Raw genomic sequence first — 25259 nt, 5'->3', positions numbered from 1 at the left:
AATTTGTCTTATCCTATGGTTTCATAGAAAATTTTTCCACCTTTAACCAGTAAAATATGAAGCATTATGTGAAATGACCGTTTCCGATTTACCTATTATGGGTATATCCTCTTCTATTCTGTTAACAATGGCTGTGGCTGTGGAACACAGAAGCCGGTTCATCTTACGTACTTAGAAAAAAAATCGTAAACTGCTAAGATATATTTGCACCCTCCTCGAGTTGTGGGGAGTGGTCCAGTTAAACCCACAGAAACTAGCTGTAATGTGTGACTCGTCATGGTTGCAAGTAATTCGTTTCTTGCTGAACGGTTGCTCGGTTTAGGTTTCTGACATATGAGATATGTTCTCAAAATTCTGTGATCATTCCTTTCTAAATTCGGATAACAGCAAAATCGTTCGATCTTCGGAATAGTTTTGTTTATCCCAAACTTCCCCCTAGTTTTTTATGTATATACGAGATGAAGTCTTGCAAACAACTTTCCGGAATACACACACACGACCGTTCTTCCTCCTTCTTAGGTTTGTAATATAAAATTCCATTTCTCTACTTTGAATTCCTCGTCTAATTCCGAATTCGGATTCTGAGTGATCAATTGCATAATCAGAAGTTTGCAATTCCGACATACGTTTACACATGTCAAGAAAATTACATCCGTATATCTGATCTTTAGCCCATGCCTGTTCAATAAGTTCTGCATTTTCTGACATGCCCTGTGGAGACCTGGATAAGGCATCAGCAATAATGTTATTCTTTCCGTTAATGTACACAATCTGTAAACGATAATCTTGCAACGCTACAGCCCATATCCCTAAGCGTGCGTGTAACAGTTTACATGTTAACAAGAAACTTAATGACTGGTGGTCACAGAACACTTTTACTTCTTTACTATAAAAGTAGAAATGAAATCTCTTCAAAGCCCACACTACAGCTAAGGTTTCAAGCTCTGTTACTATGATCTCCCACATTCTGTTAGAACACAACCCACAAAAATAATCACTTTAATATATTGTTTGCCGTCTGTTTCATCCACTTGGAGCAGACAAGCCCCTAGTCCTGACTGGCCCAGTAATTTTATTAATGTCACGAGAATCTAATACCAGACGCACCTTTCCACTATCTCTTGTAACCGCAAGTAATGAGCTGCTGTAAAGTGACATTGACGGCTCAATTATCCCCGTTCTAGCACCTTACGCACTTTCGACCATAGAACAAAGTAAGAAGCATTACAAAATGTTTTGTGTGGCGTAACATCAATATTGAACGTATAACCTCTGATTACCTCTGGTTTTCTGAGATTACTTCTATATGTTTGATCAGTAGCTTAGATAATTGCAACTGATGCTCTGGTGTCGGATATGTGGATTCCTCTACTTTATCTTTTACGGCTTGGCAAGGCTATGTGGTACCAACATCCTTTCCACTGTGATGGTTATAATCTCGTCCTCCAAAACACTGCTGTATGTGCAGTATCTTTGGCAGGTTACACTTTACTTTAACATTGTGACAGTATTTGTCATGTATAGCTTTAGTGTGCAGGAATTACAGTTGCACTCTTACTTCTCCATTCTCTAATCTGCATATCCCTTGAGAGAGGTCCACATAGGCATTCCTTTCTCTCAAAAACTCCCAACCCAGAATACATGCGACTCTCATTACCTTTATAATTAGGAACGTGCAATTAAGTGCTCCATTTCCCATAAATACGTCTACCGGTACCTGACTGTTAAACACCTGTGCTTGGGCCCTAATTGCACCTGACACTTTGCAATTCTGAACTGGCAACACTGGCACTTAATGCAACTGGCACAACTTCCTATAGAAAACGTAACTCACCACATTTACTGTAGCACCTATGACTTTGGCAGGTATACAAGTAACTTTAGCTTGAATCATAGACTGTATCAACTCGTTATCTCCTTGGTTACATCTATTATTCTCAGACAAAAGTTCCTCTTTAATTCCAACGCCATCGTTATATCTTAACATATTGACTATATCCTGTTTCTTCTTACTCTTTTGTGAGTTCTCCCCCCGTCCCACGTCCAAAAACGCAACAACGGAGAGTCAGCTGCGGCTGTCTTTAGTTTGTCGGATCACTTGATGTAGGGCGATTGTCATTCGCAACATCAATGATTCTCACACTTGGATTCGGGTTCCGCCAAGCCGGGTTGTTTGATGTTCCTGCTTGCACTTATTCGTTCTTCTTATTATAATTGTTTGAGTATCTATCGGGGTTATTGTGATTATCCAGACTTGGATACCATGGCACTGCAAACCTATTGTTTCCCTGTGGCCCTGGGTCTCTCATAGGCTGTTGATTACCACGTCCTGGGGCATACCTCTTATCTTCGTTTTCGTCTATATTGAGGTGAACTGTTTCCCCAAGCCTGTCTACGGGTATTAGCTTTGTAATCATTCGGATTCCTGTTAAATGACTGATATCAGTTCATAGGCTTACCATTGTGGTTTTGCCCATTAGAACAATTACCACAATTATTCCAATTATTTTGCCTATTATTATTGTTATTCTCTATAGACTCATAGCCATTTCCACTGCTATTTTGCAACTTTAAGTCCTCCTGGATTAGGTCTATCGAATCCAAGACAGACCAGAAATTATCCAAATCATTATCTGGTAAATGGATTAGTTTTCTGTAATATTTGGTGGAAGTCTGGATTTTAAGAATCTAATCACATCACCCCTGTTGTGTCTGTAAGTTCAAATCTCGCGTTTTGTTAATATATTTTTCGAAATATTTTCTTAAGCTTCCATGTTTAGGACTATATGCCTCTGGACTGTATACGTCTTTTCTATGTCTTTCTTGGATACAGGGTGACCAGTATTTGTTCAAAAATGCTTTCTCAATCTGTTCACTGGTGTAGCTAGTTTCAGCAGCATCTGCAGTATCTCCTACTATGTGCGAAACAATAAACTGTATTTTTTGCTTCTCGGTCCATGCTCTGGGCAGTATATTTAGAAATCCTTTTATAAATACTACAGGCTGAATGTTTTTCTTACCAGTGCAGAAACTTTGAAACTGGCGGTGTTTGATATAACTCTCCTCCATCATTATTGAGGATACCGTAAGATTCAGTAATTCACTGCTAGGGTTACCCCTTCCTGCCGGTACCCCACAAAGTGTGTTATAGGCGGCAGTGAACGGTAGATTATTATGTGAAACATAAGAAGCACGCATATAATTGTACTTCATTCTCATGTTGTTTACCCTCTCATGTTGTGTCTGACTAATCGGACCTGTTGTGTGAAATGCACGAATAGCGCCGGTCACTTCTGTCTATATTTTCTCGTCTATTTCTTTCTCTTTGACAACTATCCATTTATCTATTTTGTCTACGGCCTTTTTAGTGTGCTATGCTAAGCAATTATGTATTTTTTCTTCAGTCCTTATTTCCATGTTTTCTATTCTACCTGTTATGTTTTTGGATATCTTCATTCATACTATTTTGGTCTGTCGGCAGATTTTGTACATCTGCCGTTAGACTTGCAACTAAATTTGGTATTTCTTGGTGCACTTGTTTTAAGCTAGACGATGTCCGCCTTCATGACTTCGAATCTTTTCAGTTGTTTGCAAATTCTATTTTCTGATTCGTTTTCTCTTTCCTCTGTCTGAATGGTGTCGCTTCAATAGCGGAGTTACAAATGACCAGGGCAACATTTAATTGTTACGTAATTAATTAAATAAAGAGGACAGGGAAACTACTTTTTTGCTACAAACAAAAACAAATACTTTATTAGATACTGACATATACATTTAGCAGAAATTCTAAATATAATACAGATGAGTACATTAATTAATTACAGACTGTGATCTGTGTGCCGCTTTGAGCTAGGACGCCGGAACCAAGAAGACGAAAGAACAGTAGAGAGAACAAAGAAACAAAGTTGTTTTCTTTTACACTACTTGACAATCATATTAATTATAACTCTCAGAGCGTATATATCACTTTCGTTTCCGTTTAATATCGATCATTATATTTTATATCGCTTTTTTCAAGAAGCGATGCTATATCCTAACGGCCCACTGTTCAGGATGGGTCATCCCCAGCTGAAAAACTTCATCGCTACCCTCATCAGTCCCCCTGGTCTGTCCTGTTTCCGCCTTCTCCTACACAGACCCTCCACATTCGGTACGGTGGTCTGAGCTACGGTGTTCACTCGGAATCGTTCCTGGTGGGTCCCTTCTGGGTCTTGTCGCTCATAGGCCGCGCTATGGCGCCAGTTACCCTAGACGACGCCACGATGTGCTGGAAGCACACCTACCAGCTTCACCCCCCTTGTGGTATGCAGCCGGTTCCTCTGCCCTTGGCCGGCCGGAGTGCCCGAGCGGTTCTAGGCGCTACAGTCTGGAACCGAACGATCGCTACGGTCGCAGGTTCGAGTCTGCTGTTCTTTTGGAGGTTGCGTTATTGTTTCGTTTTGGTGAGTCCAATAAATTGTTATCAGACTTGTGCTTTCTGCATTTACATTCTGCTAGCGCAGATACTTCAGTTTCCTTGTCAGTATTGGAGTGATGCTGTTTTTTTTGTTTTTTTGTTTTTTTAAATTTCACGTTGAAAACTGCCCTCTTACACCTAACTGATCATCACTCTACGATTTATCAAACCTGAACACGCGAAAGAAGACCTGAATTCAACCGAGGGCATGGATTTTAAATTTTGTAAAAAAAAAATTTAAATATTTAATTAATTTGTGCAATTTAAATCTACAGTAACCTAGAATGTTACAATGAGGCCACAGTACAATCACGATATTTCATCTGATTCTCTGTTATTCACGTTTTCTGCAGTATTTACCTTCATTTGTCTTTCATTTCCGTCTTTTACCCTACAAATCCATATCTTTTGATGAGTGCAGGTTTTAAACAGGTACGTGAAATGTTTTAAAACGTTTCAGACCTTTACAACGTATAATATGGCTGTCTTGTTTGTATTATCTAACGCTTCAAAAATGTACAGGAATATTTTTAGCCATGCAGGATTAGCCGAGCGGTCAAAGGCGCTGCTGTCATGGACTGTGCGGCTGGTCCCGGCGGAGGTTCGAGTCCACCCTCGGGCCTGGGTGTGTGTGTTTGTCCTTAGGATAATTTAGGTTAATTAGTGTGTAAGCTTGGTGACTGATGACCTTAGCAGTTAAGTCCCATAAGATTTCACACACATTTGAACATAAGATTTCACACACGTCTGTTGAATATTTTTTATAAGACAGTTGTACACAGATGTAAAAAACCGTGACAAGACTGTACTGCTCCACCATTCTTCACGGTACAGCAACAGAAACGTTCAATTTGCACACGGCGTGAAATCATTAATGTAACAATGAAATGAACATTTCAGTGGTATAAGAATTCCAACGAAGGGTGCAGGGGTGTTGCTGCTAATACCAAGGAAAGTGTCGCTGTAAGATATGAGGGAAAATATTGGCTTACCTTAGGTAACTGCCTAACACTTCATCGGTATACATTTATTGAAGCATAGAAGACTATAAGAGTTTTATTTGTTAAACTCTTTTTCCTTGTGTGTTCGAACAATCATCTTTATATATAGAAAATCAGCAAAAGAGTTCCGCCTTGGAAACCAAATTCCTTTTACATCTAATATGCAAAAAATACGGAGATCTCCTAAATCAAAATTTACATTCTATATTAGAGAGAACAACGCCTGTCCTGGTTATTGGGGAAGGTTATATACACTCCTGGAAATGGAAAAAAGAACACATAGACACCGGTGTGTCAGACCCACCATACTTGCTCCGGACACTGCGAGAGGGCTGTACAAGCAATGATCACACGCACGGCACAGCGGACACACCAGGAACCGCGGTGTTGGCCGTCGAATGGCGCTAGCTGCGCAGCATTTGTGCACCGCCGCCGTCAGTGTCAGCCAGTTTGCCGTGGCATACGGAGCTCCATCGCAGTCTTTAACACTGGTAGCATGCCGCGACAGCGTGGACGTGAACCGTATGTGCAGTTGATGGACTTTGAGCGAGGGCATATAGTGGGCATGCGGGAGGCCGGGTGGACGTACCGCCGAATTGCTCAACACGTGGGGCGTGAGGTCTCCATAGTACATCGATGTTGTCGCCAGTGGTCGGCGGAAGGTGCACGTGCCCGTCGACCTGGGACCGGACCGCAGCGACGCACGGATGCACGCCAAGACCGTAGGATCGTACGCAGTGCCATAGGGGACCGCACCGCCACTTCCCAGCAAATTAGGGACACTGTTGCTCCTGGGGTATCGGCGAGGACCATTCGAAACCGTCTCCATGAAGCTGGGCTACGGTCCCGCACACCGTTAGGCCGTCTTCCGCTCACGCCCCAACATCGTGCAGCCCGCCTTCAGTGGTGTCGCGACAGGCGTGAATGGAGGGACGAATGGAGACGTGTCGTCTTCAGCGATGAGAGTCGCTTCTGCCTTGGTGCCAATGATGGTCGTATGCGTGTTTGGCGCCGTGCAGGTGAGCGCCACAATCAGGACTGCATGCGACCGAGGCACACAGGGCCAACACCCGGCATCATGGTGTGGGGAGCGATCTCCTACACTGGCCGTACACCTCTGGTGATCGTCGAGGGGACACTGTATAATGCACGGTACATCCAAACCGTCATCGAACCCATCTTTCTACCATTCCTATACCGGCAAGGGAACTTGCTGTTCCAACAGGACAATGCACGTCCGCATGTATCCCGTGCCACCCAACGTGCTCTAGAAGGTGTAAGTCAACTACTCTGGCCATCAAGAATTCGGGATCTGTCCCCCATTGAGGATGTTTGGTACTGGATGAAGCGTCGTCTCACGCGGTCTGCACGTCCAGCACGAACGCTGGTCCAACTGAGGCGCCAGGTGGAGATGGCATGGCAAGCCGTTCCACAGGACTACATCCAGCATCTCTACGATCGTCTCCATGATAGAATAGCAGCCTGCATTGCTGCGAAAGGTGGATATGCACTGTACTAGTGCCGACATTGTGCATGCTCTGTAGCCTGTGTCTATGTGCCTGTGGTTCTCTCAGTGTGATCATGTGATGTATCTGACCCCAGGAATGTGTCAATAAAGTTTCCACTTCCTGAGACAATGAATTCGCTGTGTTCTTATTTCAATTTCCAGGAGTGTATATATGTGCGATTCCTTTAAATTATTGATTGACTAACAGGACCATAAAATGAGATAATTCTATTAAACAGGAGTTGTACGGATTATCATGGTTGTAAATAATCGCGTATCTCTGTGATTTTAATTGATGTAGCTTAAAGTTTGAATTTAGAAGACATATGGACAGTTATTAAAATTGTTTAAATTAACGGATTTACAGACATGAAACGACATGAAATGCTGTCAGTGGCAACTGAACCGATTCGCTGTGCTTGCAATGTAATGAATATAAAGATACAATACGTGGAAATAGGTCAGCTACAAAGTGAAATTATTTTGCACTATACGTTGGCGAAAAGAAGAGAATTCTAATTATAAACGTCAATAGTATTTAGAGCCTTCAGTAACGTGTTTAATGGCGAGTAATGAGAAAAGATGAATATCCTAAAAGAATTGACTGAAGTTATAAACAGACTCTACGAAGCCTCAAAAATGAATATAAAAACGGGAAGAAGAAAGGTAGACATGACTTTTAAATGAATATGTACAACACAGGTGCACATTGTCATCTGTTCTTTTCAACCAAGACGCCGTGTGTAACTGGATGCAACTTCATCCAACAGTGGTGACATATCAAAAGAAAAAGTTTGAATAAAATGCGTACGATACTCAGAACCTTACGACTGTCGTAGAGAGAACACATTATAATTTAAACAAATTATGTAAAGGATTTGCTGTCAAAAGTTCTATAGCTGAGATAAAAATACCTTAATTCTGATGAAACGATCCAGGCCCATGGAAGTTTGTTTTAAAAGGCGTGGTGTTAAAGCAAGTATCATTGTCAAGAAATTCGGACTATAAAATTGACTAGATTTGGCACTGATCATAATACTTTCAAGAAGAAGACCTGGCAAAACACTATATAAAATTCTCTGTTTTTAGCGCAGTGGAAGTGGGCTGTAACTAGAACAATCATTGGAAGAAGAGATGGAAGGAATGTGTGAAGGCCCAAGAGAGGTAAAGTCACAATCTTGTAAGTAAAAGAAAATATTAAGAGAAGAGGAATAGTTGGACGCAGCAGTGACAATGAGAGTTGTGTACGCTCAGATGAGTGTATATATGAGGCAGCCTAAGTGCTAAAAAGACCACTATAAGCAACAAACCCGATTTAGTATCCTGGTCTATATCACTTTTTAGTTATTATTATACGAGGGTCGGTCAAAAAGTAATGCCTCCCATTTTTTTCTTCTTAAAAAAATTAAGTTAAGTGAAAAATTTGAATTTGGCGCCATTCCTCAAACCTTCTTCTGCAATCCACTGCAGTAGTAACTTTCTGTGTCAACAGGTGGCAGCACAGCAGAAGTTTGTAAGATGGCCGACATCGATGTTCGTTTGAGACAGCGTTGTGTGATTGAATTCTTGAATGCAGAAGGTGAAACGCCCATACGCATTCATGAAAGACTGAAGAAGGTGTATGGTGTTGTGACAGTGGATGTCAGCACTGTTAGACGATGGGTTCGTCGTTGTAAGGAAGCTGAAGGGCAAACACCGTTGACTGACGAAAAGCGGAGCGGCAGGCCGGTGAGTGCAGTGACTCCACACAACATTCAGCAAGTTGATGACATCATTCGTGGTGACTGCAGATGAAGTGTGTCGCATTATTTCTCTTAGTAAAGGCAGTGTGATCACGATTATTAAACAATTGGGGTACTCAAAAGTTTGTGCACCATGGGTTCCAAGAATGTTAACCGATCAGAATAAAGAGGCAAGGAAAACAATAGCCTCCCAACACTCGCAGCGCTTCCGTTTGGAGGGAGATGAGTTTCTGAAAAAAATTGTGACCGGGGACGAAACATGGGTGCATTTTTTTGAACCCGAATCAAAGAGGCAGTCAATGGAGTGGCGTCACACAAGCTCGTCGAGGAAGAAAAAATTCAAAACTGTGCGATCGGCAGGGAAAGTTATGGCAACAGTTTTCTGGGAAACAGAGGGTGTGATTCTGGTTGATTTTTTGGAGCAGGGATGCACAATAAATTCTGTTCAATACGTCACAACCCTCAAAAAACTTAAAGCACGTCTTCAGCGAGTTCGCCCAACAAAATCAATGGCAGATGTTCTTCTTTTGCATGACAATGCAAGACCACACACCAGTCATCACACCTCTGACGAGATTGTCAAAATTGGATGGGAAGTTTTGCCTCATCCCCCATACAGCCCTGACCAGGCACCATCAGACTTCCATCTGTTCGGGCCACTAAAAGAAGCTCATTGTGGGATTCATTTTGAAGATGAGGAGGCCGTCAAAACATCCGTGCGTCAATGGCTTAGGAAGCAGAGCTGTGATTTTTACCGTGCTGGGATACATGCCCTTGTTCAAAGATGGATCAAAACTGTAGTGATGGGCGGAGATTACACTGAAAAATGACAAAATGATCCTCAATGTTGTGGTTTTCAACCTATGTAATTGCATTTAAATTTCCTGACAATTAAACGTAGAAAAAAAATAGGAGGCATTACTTTTTGACTGACCCTCGTATATTCGTATAGATAACTGAAAGCGAACGTGAAATTTATATAATGTTGATAGTACCAGGGCTTGCTGGAAAGTAATGCCTCTGACATTTTTGTACGAATGCTCTTACATGTTTTCAAGTAAAACAAAGTTATTAATATACTACATATTTATCCTTCATGGCTACAAGTTGATATGTCAACATAGGGAACTTTGAGTAGAACATATTTCTCGAAACGAGGAGCCAGTTTGTTGATATCGTCACTGTGAATGTCTGACTCGTTGACGAAGTCTCAAACTCACCTCTAGTCGCATCGCTTCATCACTGTGAAACACGAAAACCTGATGATCGAAGACAGTAAGCGCAACGCGTTGCATTGTTGCAGCTGCCGCAAAGCTGTTGTGTCCTGTGTCATTGTTATGCTGAAGGAGAGAGTGATCCACGTGTAGACGAACCCTTCGAATACGAAACTAGATTACAGCGCACTATTTCTCATGTACCTACATCTACATCTACATACATACCCTGCAATCCACCATACGTTGCGTGACGGAGTGTACGTCGTACCACGACTAGCATCTTCTACCCCTGTTCCACTCCCAAACAGAACGAGGGAATAATGACTGCCTATATGCCTCTGTACGAGCCCTAATCTCACTTATCTTATCTTTGTGGTCTTTCCGCGAAATGTAACTTGGCGGCAGTAAAATAGTACTGCAGTTATGTTTTCTATTTGGAGTCCTCTAGGGGCACAGAGCTAAATATGTAGACATGAAGAATAAAGGTGTAGAGTATTAATAACATTTGTTTTTATTAAAAGCCTTAACAGTTCTCACACAAAAAAATTGGAGGCATTACTTTTCAGCACGTCCTCTGGTACCGTCGTCCACAGATTAACGACTGAGCTCAGCTTTAGTTCTCATCGTCTTGAGAAGGGGTAGCAGGTGTGCGGTGAACAGGGCAATGGAAGACACGGAGTGGTTTGTAGCCAACCCTGTGGCGTTGTAGAGCTAAAGGGGTGGCTTAGTCCGGGAATCCAATTGCACTGAAGACGGAGACGTGGTAATTTCACGCATCCTGGCTCCAAGTGCAGGGAGAATTGCCTTCGAAGAAGTGCTCGCCCAATGTCCTGCCTCTAATTCGTTCCGGAGGACACCAATCGTCTCTCAGCTGGGACGAGCAGTGTCTCACCATCCCCAGTGTCTCACGGACTTGACTCCCAATTACATCTAGAGCGTCTTCGCAGCGGTGAACACTGTCTGCTGTAATTCACCACTGTCAGGGAACACGAGATATACTTGCGGTATTAGCAATTTGAAAGGCAAGTCTTGCGGAGGAATATGGGTTCACAGCCATCCTTTTTCATGATGCATCTCCTTGACAGATCCTATATACCTTTATTCTAAAGTTACTAGTAATATTTTTAGCATTATATTTCATGGATCATTAGTACCATGAAACATAAAAGGTTTGTTTTTAATATGTACTTCCTACACAAAATCTTCTACATTTTACACGCATACAAATTGTCTTATGTAAGAGAAGGAGTAGTCAAGGACACATTTTCCCAGATTGTTTCGTTATGCAACTTTCCTGTTGGTTATATACTTTATTTCAATGGGTGAGCAATTAAAAATGGTTGTGGCACATTTTGCACCACTTTGAAGAAAATATTAGTGGTGAATACAGATTGTAATTTTTTTCTGATATTGTAATTATTACATCACTGTTGCATTTGAGCTGTAGCGACCTGTATTCAAGTGATATCATGGGGGAATCAATACATTATGAGACGGCAGTAAAATTTTCTGACTCCTTAAGTAGATGCCTGCAGGGTTATCGTGGCTGAGCGCCACATTATTCTGACTACACCATTTGAGCAGGGAAAACATTATTCCTCATTCAATTACTGCTATTATTACTATCATTACTACCGACTTTTCAACACTACTGACCCACGTGATGTACAATAAATTGAATTTTCATGCTTTTATTTCGACTTTTATTCGTGCCTTTATTGCTTCCATCCAGTCAGAAATGGCTATCTTCCACACGTCACAACAATCCGTTCCGCTCTCATTGGCTTTTGCTGCCAAGTCAGAAGTGCAGCCATAAATTTTCTGTTTAAATATTTTCCTATACGGTGCATCAAGTTTTGTTATTTGTGCTTCCTTCAGATCTACTTTAACTGCACGGATCCATCATTTTGTTTCAAGTTTTTCTTAAGAGCGAGATTTGTACTAATAGTCCACTAAGTCATAAATTTTCTTAGTATCTACACATTTTCTGATGCCTGAGAATCATTCTCCGAAATTAAATTTTCTCTAAGCAAGGAGTATTTGTTTCGAAACCAATTCGAAATTCCCGAAAACTGCGTTCAAGTTATTTTAGTCTTCAGTAAACAAAACAGTGAGATAGAATTTTGTATGGGACAAGAAGCACCAAAATCCCTATAAAACACTATTAACTTTCATTTATTCTCTCTTTCTATGTAGTGGATGTATCAATGCGGTATGTATCTCATTCGTAATACTCTCAGTTCGTAAAATGTTTGCATGATCAGTGCAATTTCCTTAAAGGATTAAGCGTTGGCTAATTTTAGTCTTTCCACAGAATTGTCTTCAACAGTTGCTCTGTTGCATTTAGATGTCTGAATCTCTCTTTGAGTTTTCTATTCATCTGGTGATTGTGTATTTGGAATGGTTTTAAGAGAATTTCTGGTTGAGATATTTCAGTGGGCTGAGGCTAATTTAGAAGTTTTAGAAAATATTTCCCAATTTGTCTGTTGTGTTCTTGCTTGTTGATTGTTGGCTGTCATTTTATTTTTTGAATCGGTGGTTTTGAGGCTGGTATCCATGAAATTTTGTTTCAAAGATTTTTAAAAAATTACCTAAGGTGTTACTGTTACTTACTGTAAATGTGTTGAGCGGAAATTTTACTACTTGCCCACAATATTCATTCCACCACATCCAACCAGGGGTGTTCTTTCGCATTCTCAGGAGAATTAGGTTTCTGGCTGTTTTGATAAACATATGTTTGGAGGCAATTGGAGACAATTTTGTACTTTCGTTTTGTTGACTTTGTTTGTTAATGATTGTGTTTGGATTACGTTAGTATTAAATGTACCAATTAGTGACATCCTTAATTTTTTAACGTTGAAATTTAGTTTTACTCCAGTTAAGGTGAGCGGTGTTAATATTAGTTCTTTGCGTACTTAAGCATGTAAAATCTCCTTTCAGCGTGAATATGAGACTGTGATGTGGACAGCTGGCCAGTCTTCTACATGCGTATTGTGTATCTTGATTTTAGGTTTCTCCTGGAAATTTGTTGACATCGATTTGAGGTTACTATTTCTATACACCTCTACCAGTCAGTTCCATTTGGTATATGCATGCATACAGAAATCATCAAATGTTTCCTGAGTTTCTCCTCTTTCGCAACCTTGCACTAAGATAACCAATTTGAAATTTCTCACTATTTTCATGGAATTTTCGAGATTAAAGTATGTACCGCTCTGCATCGCTTATTTCCTTTTTCTGGGCATGTTTGATTTACTTGGTTAATATGCATATGTGCATTAATTACTGTGTACAGTTTATGTGCACATTTCAAGGAAATTTGTTGTGCACTGGCTATACTTCGATTATAAAAATAAGGATACTTCGGAAATAGCACATACAACCTCCAGTTGTGTATTTTTGAGGATGCTCTTGTCTGGTTTACTTTTGAACGGTTTGTAATTTTAAAAATTCAACATGTCCTCATATGACAATCTCGTATATTGCAATGCTAAAATTTTAATTTCTTGTTCTTTAGGGGTTTGTTACTACTCGGTATTCAATTCCAAGACTCGTTTGATGCAGGCCCATATGCTGTTCTACACTGTGCCAGCCTCTTTATCTCCAAATAATTACAGCCATCTACATACCTGTAACTCTGAACCTGCTTACTGTATTCATCTCTTCTTCTTTCACTAGTATTTTTACACTCACCCTCCCACCGCCCACATACAAACCACCCTCCAGTACTAAATTGGTGATATATTGATGACTTATAGGAAAGCGTTGAGTGCGAGGTCTTATAATTGTTCATAACTCACCATTAGAAAGAAAGTATGTTTCCGGAGATTCAGAAGTCAGTCTTCACAAAATGTACGTCGTTGAAATTCAAGAAATGTTCAAAGCAAACCACTTACTGGCACCATGAACACCAAAAGAAAAACTACTTGTCACAGTGATCAGAAAGGTTCGCACAACCAAGACCGATGGCGTCCTCCTTGAAAGTTACAGACAATGCAGGACCTTAAGTTACGTTTTTTTCTCTTTCAGTCGTCAGTATTCTGACTCTTTGATGCGGCCCGCCACGACGTGCTACCTTGTGCCAAGGTCTTCATTTCAGATTAGCACTTGCAACCTATGTCCTGAATTATGTGCTGGATGTTTTCAAATATCTGTCTTCCTTTACAGTTTTGCCATCTATAGTTACCTCTAGTACCATAGAAGTCAGTTCCTGATGTCTTACCAGATGTCCTATAATCCTGTCACTTCTCCTTGTCAGTGTTTTCCTCATATTGTTTTCCTCTCCGATTCTGTGCGGAGCCTCCTCTTTCCTTACCTTATTTTCCTCTGCCTCGAGATGACAGGGTGTTTGTGCTGTTCTCATCATTTCATCTACATTCATGAAAGTGGCAAGATTGGACTGAGCAAAAGTTGGGAATTTGTACGGACGCTGAAAACCTCAAGTGCTTTGATTCTCTTCTGTTTCGGCTTTTCCACAGTCTATGTTTCACTACTGTACAATGCTGTGCTCCATACATACATTCTCAGAAGATTTTTCTGAAGTTGAGGCCTATGATTGACACTAGCGGACTTGTCTTGGTCATGAATGCCTTTTTGCCAGTGCTATTTTTGATGTCCTCCCACCTCCGTCCATCACTGGCTATTTTGCTGCCTAGGTAGAAGAATTCCTTAATATCATCTACTTTTAGACCACCAACTTCATTTTGAGTTTCTCGCTGTTCTCATTTTGCTACTTCTCTATAGTTTCTCCAACTTCATGTTGAGTTTTTCGCTGTTCTCATTTCGCTACTCCTCAATAGTTTCGCCTTCCTTAGATTTACTCGCAACCCATATTCTGTACTCATTAGACCGTCCATTCTCTTCAGCAGATCATGTAATTCTTCTTCACTCTCACTCAGGATAGCAAGGTCATCAATGAATCGTATCATTGATGCCGTTTCACACTCTACTTAATACTACTCCTGAAACTTTCTTTTATTTCCATCGTTTCTTCTTCGTCGTACAGAGTCAACAGTAGGGGCGAAAGACTACTTCCCCTTTTAATCCGACCCATTCGTTCTTGGTGGTTCACTCTTATTATTCACTCTTGGCTGTTGTACATCTTGTGTATGACCCGTCTCTCCTTCGTAGCTTACCCACATTTTTCCCAGAATTTCGAACATCTTGTATCATTTTGCACCGTCGAATACTTTTTCTAGGTCGACTCTTCCTATGGACGAGTCTTGATGTTTCTTTAGTCTTGCTTCCATTATCAACAGCAGGATCAGAATTGCCTCCCTGTGCCTATAATTTTTCTGAAGCCAAACTGATCGTCATTTAGCATATCCTCAATTATCTTTCCCATTGTTCTGTATATTAATCTTGTCAGTAACTTGAATGCATGAGCTGTTAAAGCTGACTGTGCGATAATTCTCGCAGTTCTCAGTTATTTCAGACTTCGGAACTATGTGTGGATGGTGTTTTATTCAAAAGTCAGATGGTATATTGCCAGACTCATACATTCTACACACCAACGTGAACAGTCGTTTTGTTGCCACTTCCCCTGATGATTCTACAAATTCTCATGGAACATTATCGTTACCTTCTGCCTTATTCGATTTCACTACTTCAAAGCTCTCTTAAATTCTGATTCTAGTGCTGGATATGCTATCTCTTCTAAATCGACTCCTGTTTCTTCTTCTGTCACGTAAGAAACATCTTCCCCCTCAAAGAGACCTTCAAGTGATCTCTTTACACCCATCCGCTGTCTCCTCCACACTTAACAATTGAATTCCTGTTGCACTCTTAATGTTAGCATCCTTGCTTTTAATTTCACCGTACCTACGTGTCCACTTTTAAGGAATGGCTATATAATCATATTGTTGCAACAGAGTGATGAGAACTGATCGAATGTGATGGCATGCCCAGAATATGTCCTGGAGCTTATTGTGGAACCGGCTATTCTTAAAGGGGCAGCTGCAGGTAATCCGATAATATGTTTTATGGGCACGGAAAAACTAACATCCAGAGGGTGAATTTGTCCATTGGTTCTAGGTGGTATGAATTCTTATGTGACTCACTTTTCAGGAAGGATGTTTAGCTCTAAGGGAGTACGATATTTATACGCTTAGCTGAAATCAGGCGAAAGCAAGTTATTCTGACCGATTAATGAAAACAATCAGTGCTCACACGAAAGTTGTAGTTATCTTACGCCAGTTTTCCCATTCTTGCTTACTGTGACATAAGTATTCCCTACTGCCCTTGCAAGATCACGGATATGAGAAAGAATCCTAGTAGGCAGAGCACCCTAACAATCGGCATATTGTGTAGGAGCGAGTGAAGACGTTGATGTTGGTTAATCCTTTCATAAGCATTTCCTCTTCAAATCCTGACAGGTCGGAGCTGAAAACAAATTCCTTTTTGATCGATACGATACTTTGGTTTTCATCATCTATAAATATTCGGACCGATTCCCCAGTTTGCATCGTCAAGTTGATGCTTTGTTTGAAGTTTAGTTATCGAAATGCATAGCACTATTTGATATTATGCAAACGTCTTTTACTTCCCTTGAAATGAACTGTAATCTACACTCCTGGAAATTGACATAAGAACACCGTGAATTCGTTGTCCCAGGAAGGTGAAACTTTATTGACACATTCCTGGGGTCAGATACATCACATGATCACACTGACAGAACCACAGGCACATAGACACAGGCAACAGAGCATGCACAATGTCGGCACTAGTACAGTGTATATCCACCTTTCGCAGCAATGCAGGCTGCTATTCTCCCATGGAGACGATCGTAGAGATGCTGGATGTAGTCCTGTGGAACGGCTTGCCATGCCATTTCCACCTGGCGCCTCAATTGGACCAGCGTTCGTGCTGGACGTGCAGACCGCGTGAGACGACGCTTCATCCAGTCCCAAACATGCTCAATGGGGGACAGATCCGGAGATCTTGATGGCCACGGTAGTTGACTTACATGTTCTAGAGCACGTTGGGTGGCACGGGATACATGCGGACTTGCATTGTCCTGTTGGAACAGCAAGTTCCCTTGCCGGTCTAGGAATGGTAGAACGATGGGTTCGATGACGGTTTGGATGTACCGTGCACTATTCAGTGTCCCCTCGACGATCACCAGAGGTGTACGGCCAGTGTAGGAGATCGCTCCGCACACCTTGATGCCGGGTGTTGGCCCTGTGTGCCTCGGTCGTATGCAGTCCTGATTGTGGCGCTCACGTGCACGGCGCCAAACACGCATACGACCATCATTGGCACCAAGGCAGAAGCGACTCTCATCGTCGAAGACGACACGTCTCCATTCGTCCCTCCATTCACGCCTGTCGCGACACCACTGGAGGCGGGCTGCACGATGTTGGGGCGTGAGCGGAAGACGGCCTTACGGTGTGCGGGACCGTAGCCCAGCTTCATGGAGACGGTTGCGAATGGTCCTCGCCGATACCCCAGGAGCAACATTGTCCCTAATTTGCTGGGAAGTGGCGGTGCGGTCCCCTACGGCACTGCGTAGGATCCTACGGTCTTGGCGTGCATCTGTGCGTCGCTGCGGTCCGGTCCCAGGTCGACGGGCACGTGCACCTTCCACCGACCACTGGCAACAACATCGATGTACTGTGGAGACCTAACGCCCCACGTGTTGAGCAATTCGGCGGTACGTCCACCCGGCCTCCCGCATGCCCACTATACGCCCTCGCTCAAATTCCGTCAACTGCACATACGGTTCACGTCCACGCTGTCGCGGCATGCTACCAGTGTTAAAGACTGCGATGGAGCTCCGTATGTCACGGCAAACTGGCTGACACTGACGGCAGCGGTGCACAAATGCTGCGCAGCTAGCGCCATTCGACGGCCAACACCACGGTTCCTGGTGTGTCCGCTGTGCCGTGCGTGTGATCATTGCTCGTACAGCCCTCTCGCAGTGTCCGGAGCAAGTATGGTGGGTCTGTCACACCGGTGTCAATGTGTTCTTTTTTCCATTTCCAGAAGTGTATATCGCGAGCAGTTTGCTGTGTTTAACATAGTAGGTCACTGTCATGCACAGCATTTGAATTGTATCAAGCATCCTCGAAACACGCTAACATCACTTTATTTTCCAAGAGTGCCTTGGTCACCCTTGAATATCGATAGGTTTTCTTATGTACTACACGGTTACATTGCTACGGACTTATTCGAAATCTGTTCATAATTAATTCCTTACTATGCTGCGGATGATCTTCTATGTACGCAATTATGTTTAGTATCCGTTCCTCGGACAACGAGTGTCCCTTACTACGTTTAAATGGAGACAGGATTTGTGGCTACCTCTCCGTTAAGAATGACGAACTACATGGCTCGGCAACAGTTTCAATATCATTTTTATTTGTTAAGCACGTATCACCATCATTTTACTCCTCATGCACATTGGCCACACAATCCAGCGTGTACGTACCACACATCCCACTGACTGATATTGTAGAAACCCTAATATTTCATGTGCGCCTTTTTCTCATTCGGCGAAATTTCTTGTTTTCGTATGTGACAAAATGTCACCTCCGGCAGTTGTAGTTTTTGAAATAATTCAATGTTTGCTTTGTTCATCGATGCAATTGCTGTGCTTTGTATCAACACCACTAGCACTGTAATGCTTGTCCATTGAGCTTCTCAACTACGCTCCGTAGCCTCATGTGCTCGCTATTGGATACCTCCAGCCCCCCCCCCCCCCCCCCCCCAGTTGCCATTAGCAGCCAATATTGTGGATGCATGGTAAAAAATATGTTGGCGTAGAACACCGTTAATATCACTGGCCTTCTGCGACGTGTCAGAATGTATTCTATCAACCGCTCCTTCCTTTAGTCGCGCCATTAATTCCTTGTCTCCCTATTTCTAATCATTGTCTTCAGCATTCGTCTATAGCACCACATTTTAAGAGCCTCTATACTGTTCTTGTGTAAGCTGTTTATCATCAGTGTTTCACTTTCACACGTGGCTACTCTCCAGACAAATACCATCAGAGAACATTTCTTAACACTGAAAATTGTATTCAGAGTTAACAAATTTCTCTTCATTAGAAACGCTTTTCATTCCTTTTTCAGTCTACATATTATATCCGCCTTCTGCCATTATCAGTTAGTTTGCTACCAGAATAGCAAAACTCAACCACTGGTTCTAACAACTCGTTTCCTAATCTAATTCCCTCAGTATCTACTGCTTTAAATCGACTACATTGGCTTACCGTTGTTTTGCTTTTCGATGCTCATGTGACATCCTCCTTTCAAGGCACTGTCGAATCTGTTCAACTGCTCTTCCAATTCCTTTGATTTCTTTAAGTATATTTTTTGTAGACTTTTCTGCCTTTAGAAGTGAACTACAGCAAATTGAGTAAAAGATTTTATGGGCTCTAGTTTTCAGAAAGCGTTAGCGACAGCCCCAGACATGGAACAGGTCCCGCCCATTCATCCCCCTCCTCATGCATCCCTCATGGTAACCGGAACGGTAGAGGGTGAAGGCTTTGATACACACCGTGTAGCTCATATCGCATGGTCTTTGGCCGTCGTCACTGCAGGGGGCATCGGTTTCTCATTTGCTGCTTGCTATCTGTAGTGATTTGCAGAGTAAGTGTTTGCTAGTTTGCCATGTTTTACAGCGTGAACATTTGTTCGTCGCCTTTTCCAGGGTGTTGCAGTCAGAGAATTTGCTTTTTCCTCGCCTTTTTGTATTCAACGTTTTTTTTACCGAGGTTGCTTGTACTAGCAACGTTGCGTAGTTAAAAGTATCTAAAACGAGTGCATTTAAGTGTAAAATTTGTGGAAACGAAGATAAGTACCATAAGACTCTGAGTGAAATCTGTAATATTCATGTGAAGGCGAAGTTTTTAAGTGGAAAGCGGAAATTGAACGCATTACACAATCCAGATTCTTCATAAACTGTGTCATTAAGTTTGTTGATACTTCTGAACCTGTATGACTGTTTGCCATCGTTCAGGTGAAGGGATAAAACACCTAAAATTGGTAAACAGTAACAGAGTTAACGCAAAGTGCCTCGCAGGAATTAAAGTCCTCCATAAGGAAAGAAGGAGCCTCGTTGAGTTTGTGTTGACTCATTGAACACAATTTAGTCTTCAGTCATTAGAATCTGACACCGCAAGAACGTGAAAGCATAGTTGCTGTAGGATGTGGCATGATGATCTGTTTCGCTTTTAGGAAACAGCTTCCTCTGTGTCATGTGTTTTTTCTTGTGACTCCTTCTGCGCTAGGGAAAGAACTGATAATGTGGGTTCAAGCAGCATCTACTTTTGTCGACGATGATGTCACAATTGTTTCACTGGGAAACATTCCGGCATCATTCAGATAATCTTTTTCTTTTCAACTGATAGTGTTTCTTGGGTGCTGGATTCTGATTTACAGTTCATAGGTCTAAAATTGCATCCTTCTTATTAATCACAGACACATCTACAGTATCAGTTACAAGTACATCTGAGAGTTCATGATTTTACAAAGGAATATCACCTCTTCTCGTCTTTTTCATTTTGCAAACAATATGTTGTTGTTGTTGTTATTGGTCTTCAGTACTGAAACGGGTTTAATGCAGCTCTCCATGCTACTCTATCCTGTGCAAGCTGCTTCATCTCCCAGTACCTACTGCATCCTACATCTTTCATAATCTGCTTAGTGTATTCATCTCTTGGTCTCCCCCTACGATTTTTACCCTCCACGCTGCCCTCCAACACTAAATTGGTGATGCCTTGATACCTCAGAACATGTCCTACCAACCCATCCCTTCTTCTGGTCAAGTTGTGCCACAAACTTCTCTTCTCTCCAATCCTATTCAATACTTCCTCATTAGTTATGTGATCTACCCATCTAATCTTCAGCATTCTTCTGTAACACCACATTTCGAAAGCTTCTATTCTCTTCTTGTCCAAACTATTTATCGTCCATGTTTCACTTCCACACATGGCTACACTACATACAAATACTTTCAGAAACGACTTTCTGACACATCTATACTCGATGTTAATAAATTTCCCTTCTTCAGAAACGCTTTCCTTGCCATTGCCAGTCTGCATTTTATATCCTCCCTACTTCGACCATCATCAGTTATTTTGCTCCCCAAATAGCAAAACTCCTTTACTACTTTAAGTGTCTCATTCCTAATCTAATTCCCTTAGCATTACCCGACTTAATCCGACTACATTCCATTATCCTCGTTTTGCTTTTGTTGATGTTCAGCTTATATCCTACTTTCAAGATGCTATCCTTTCCACTGAACGGCTCTTCCAAGTCCTTTGCTGTCTCTGACACAATTACAATGTCATCGCCGAACCTCAAAGTTTTTATTTCTTCTCCATGGATTTTAATACCTACTCCGAATTTTTCTTTTGTTTCCTTTACTGCTTGCTCAATATACAGATTGAATAACATCGGGGAGAGGCTACAACCCTGTCTTACTCGCTTCCCAACAACTGCTTCCCTTTCATGTCCCTCGACTCTTACAACTGCCATCTGGTTTCTGTACAAACTGTAAATAGCCTTTCGCCACCTGTATTTTAACCCTGCCACCTTTAGAATTTGAAAGAGAGTATTCCAGTCAACATTGTCAAAAGCTTTCTCTAAGTCTACAGATGCCATAAACGTAGGTTGCCTTTCCTTTATCTTTATTCTAAGATAAGTCGTAAGGTCAGTATTGCCTCACGTGTTCCAGTATTTCTACGGAATCCAAACTGATCTTCCCTGAGGTCGGCTTCTACTAGTTTTTTTCATTCGCCTCTAAAGAATTCGTGTTAGTATTTTGCAGATGTGGGTTATTAAACTGATCGTTCAGTAATTTTCACATCTGTCAACATCTGATTTCTTTGGGATCGGAATTATTATATTCCTCTTGAAGTCTGAGGGTATTTCGCCTGTTTCATATATGTTGCTCACCAGATGGTAGAGTTTTATGAGGACTGGCTCTCGTAAGGCCGTCAGTAGTTCCAATGGAATGTTGTCTACTCTGGGGCCTTGTTTCGACTCAGGTCTTTCACTGCTGTCTCAAACTCTTCACGCAGTATCGTATCTCCCATTTTATTTTCATCTACATCCTCTTCCATTTCCATAATATTGTCCTCAAATACATCGCCCTTGTATTGACCCTCTATATACTCCTTCCACCTTCCTGCTTTCCCTTCTTTGCTTGGAACTGCGTTTCCATCTGAGCTTTTGATGTTTATGCAAGTGGTTCTCTTATCTCCAATGGTCTCTTTAATTTTCCTGTAGGCAGTATCTATCTTACCCCTAGTGATATAAGCAAACAATATGACTGCGGTTATACACATGTAGCTCTACACTGAACAGCTAAGATGATTTCACCACAAGAATTCTCTTTGGTTAGTCAAACACGCACTTCAATGTGAAAATACTTTCAAAATTAAAATCATAAAACGGAAAATCCAAGCTGAAATAACACTGATATTAAGGTAAAGGTAGAACGATAACATATAGATGAGCTGTTGAGTCCCTGAAAGGTACAACAAAAATACTGCTATACCTGTGAGCTTGTGGCCAAAAGGCCTTCTTGTGGTTGTTGTTGTTGTCTTCAGTCCTGAGACTGGTTTGATGCAGCTCTCCATGCTACTCTATCCTGTGCAAGCTGCTTCATCTCCCAGTACCTACTGCAACCTACATCCTTCTGAATCTGCTTAGTGTACGCATCTCTCGGTCTCCCTCTACGATTTTTACCCTCCACGCTGCCCTCCAATGCTAAATTTGTGATCCCTTGATGCCTCAAAACATGTCCTACCAACCGATCCCTTCTTCTAGTCAAGTTGTGCCACAAACTTCTCTTCTCTCCAATCCTATTCAATACCTCCTCATTAGTTATGTGATCTACCCATCTAATCTTCAGCATTCTTCTGTAGCACCACATTTCAAAAGCTTCTATTCTCTTCTTGTCCAAACTAGTTATCGTCCATGTTTCACTTCCATACATGGCTACACTCCAAACAAATACTTTCAGAAACGACTTCCTGATATATAAATCTATATTCGATGTTAACAAATTTCTCTTCTTCAGAAACGCTTTCCTTGCCATTGCCAGTCTACATTTTATATCCTCTCTACTTCGACCATCATCAGTTATTTTACTTCCCAAATAGCAAAACTCCTTCACCACTTTAAGTGTCCCATTTCCCAATCTAATTCCCTCAGCATCACCCGATTTAATTTGACTACATTCCATTATCCTAGTTTTGCTTTTGTTGATGTTCATCTTATATCCTCTTTTCAAGACACTGTCCATTCCATTCAACTGCTCTTCCAAATCATTTGCCGTCTCTGACAGAATTACAATGTCATCGGCGAACCACAAAGTTTTCACTACTTTTCCATGAATTTTAATACCTCCTCCAAATTTTTCTTTTGTTTCCTTTACTTCTTGCTCAATATACAGACTGAATAACATCGGGGAAAGGCTACAACCCTGTCTCACTCCTTTCCCAACCACTGCTTCCCTTTCAAGCCCCTCGACTTTAATAACCGCCATCTGGCCTCTGTACAAATTGTAAATAGCCCTCCGCTCCCTGTATTTTACCGCTGCCACCTTTAGAACTTGAAAAAGAGTACTCCAGTCAACATTGTCAAAAGCTTTCTCTAAGTCTACAAATGCTAGGAACGTAGGTTTGCCTTTTCTTAATCTTTCTTCTAAGATAAGTCGTAAGGTCAGTATTGCCTCACGTGTTCCAACATTTCGACGGAATCCAAACTGATCCTCCCCGAGGTCCGCATCTACCAGTTTTTCCATTCGTCTGTAAAGAATTCGCGTTAGTATTTTGCAGCCGTGGCTTATTAAACTGATAGTTGGAAGGCCTTCTTGTGTATATTTTCTACATTATAAGGCCTTCTTATCATGTAGAAAATGTACACACATATTCATGCAGCCACAACTCTCCCACAAATGAGCACTGTGTCGGGCCACGAACAAGGTTTTTCGGCTGTAATCTCACACATGAAGCAGTCTTTTTGTTGTGCCTGTCAGTGGCTCAATATCTTATCCATGTAGTGAGTTGTAATCTAGCCGTTATAAAATTAAAATATAAGACCCTTAGAACCCATGCAGCAGCATGTAAAATTGAAAACTCGTAGAATAGTTTCCATCTTCATTTGTCGTCAGCTGGTATTTTCACACGAGACTTGGGAACAGTAAGCTGTTACAGAGAACTTGATTTTCAATAATTATTCAACTGTCGGGAAACAAAGTTAAAAGATTCTTTTTCTGAGATGGGGGACTTTGAATGTGTCCTATTGTTTCTGCGTAAAATTCGGTTTACAATCTGCAGAGTTTTTATAGCCACACAGTGTCACTTTCTTAATCTGGTTATTGGATATCCTTACAGCATTCTGTTATGAAATACTCTATTATGCATGCTACAATAATCACACACACACACATTCGTAAAGAAACTTAATTATTAACACAGTGAAGTAAACATTTCTCTCAAGGTACATTGTGTTATGTATGTTTTTGATTGTGATGTGTTCTGTGTGTGACTGTCTGTTTCTGCTTTGGCCATGAGGAATATATTCCAGTTTTTATTGATCAATGACAAAACCCGCGGAATTATGTGATTCAGTTTCTGATTTGGCTCATTTGTTCAGTTTGTGGTGAATTTCAAAATCTATAAGCAAGAGTTTTATTTCACAATATCATGAAAAGAACTGATTTCAAGACTCTCTGAGCTTCTGAAAAGCATGATGAAAAGATTCTTCACACAAAAAAAAATAATGACTCGTATAGAGGCTGGCTAGCTGGGGACGACATATCTGCAGTGTTTGTAGCCCCTTCCCGAAATGCTAAATGTTTCAGAAAGGCTTCCACAGACAGACACTACCCTTATGGAAGATCCATGTCCAAGTCCAGCTAAATCCACTCATTCAGCACTTTCTATTCCAGCCCTGTCAGAGGATTGACCTTGCTCATCGAAAAGACCAAGCCACCTTTGAAAGCACCTGTTATATATAACAGCTCTGCTGCAGTCATTGTTCAGCATTTTGTGTTGGTATGACTACCAACCAGCTGTTCACATAGATAAATGGCCACCATCAGACTGTGGCCAAAGTAAAATTGGACTGCCCTGTGGCACAACATCCATCTTACATAACATATTTGATTTCAATAGTTGATTCACAACCCAGGCCATCTGGATCATCCCTTTCACCACCAGGTTTTCTAAACTGCCCAATAGGAGACATCCTTAAAACATATTGCCTACTCCGAAATCATCCCATCCTGAACCTACGCTAACATACTGACCCCACATTCTCCATCCAACTGTTTCCAGCCCTCTCTGTCCTGTCACCGCAATTCGCCTCCCTATCACTCTCA

Source organism: Schistocerca gregaria, chromosome 3 (assembly GCF_023897955.1).
Source record: "Schistocerca gregaria isolate iqSchGreg1 chromosome 3, iqSchGreg1.2, whole genome shotgun sequence".
NCBI lineage: Eukaryota > Metazoa > Arthropoda > Insecta > Orthoptera > Acrididae > Schistocerca > Schistocerca gregaria.
This window is presented reverse-complemented; position numbering follows the sequence as displayed.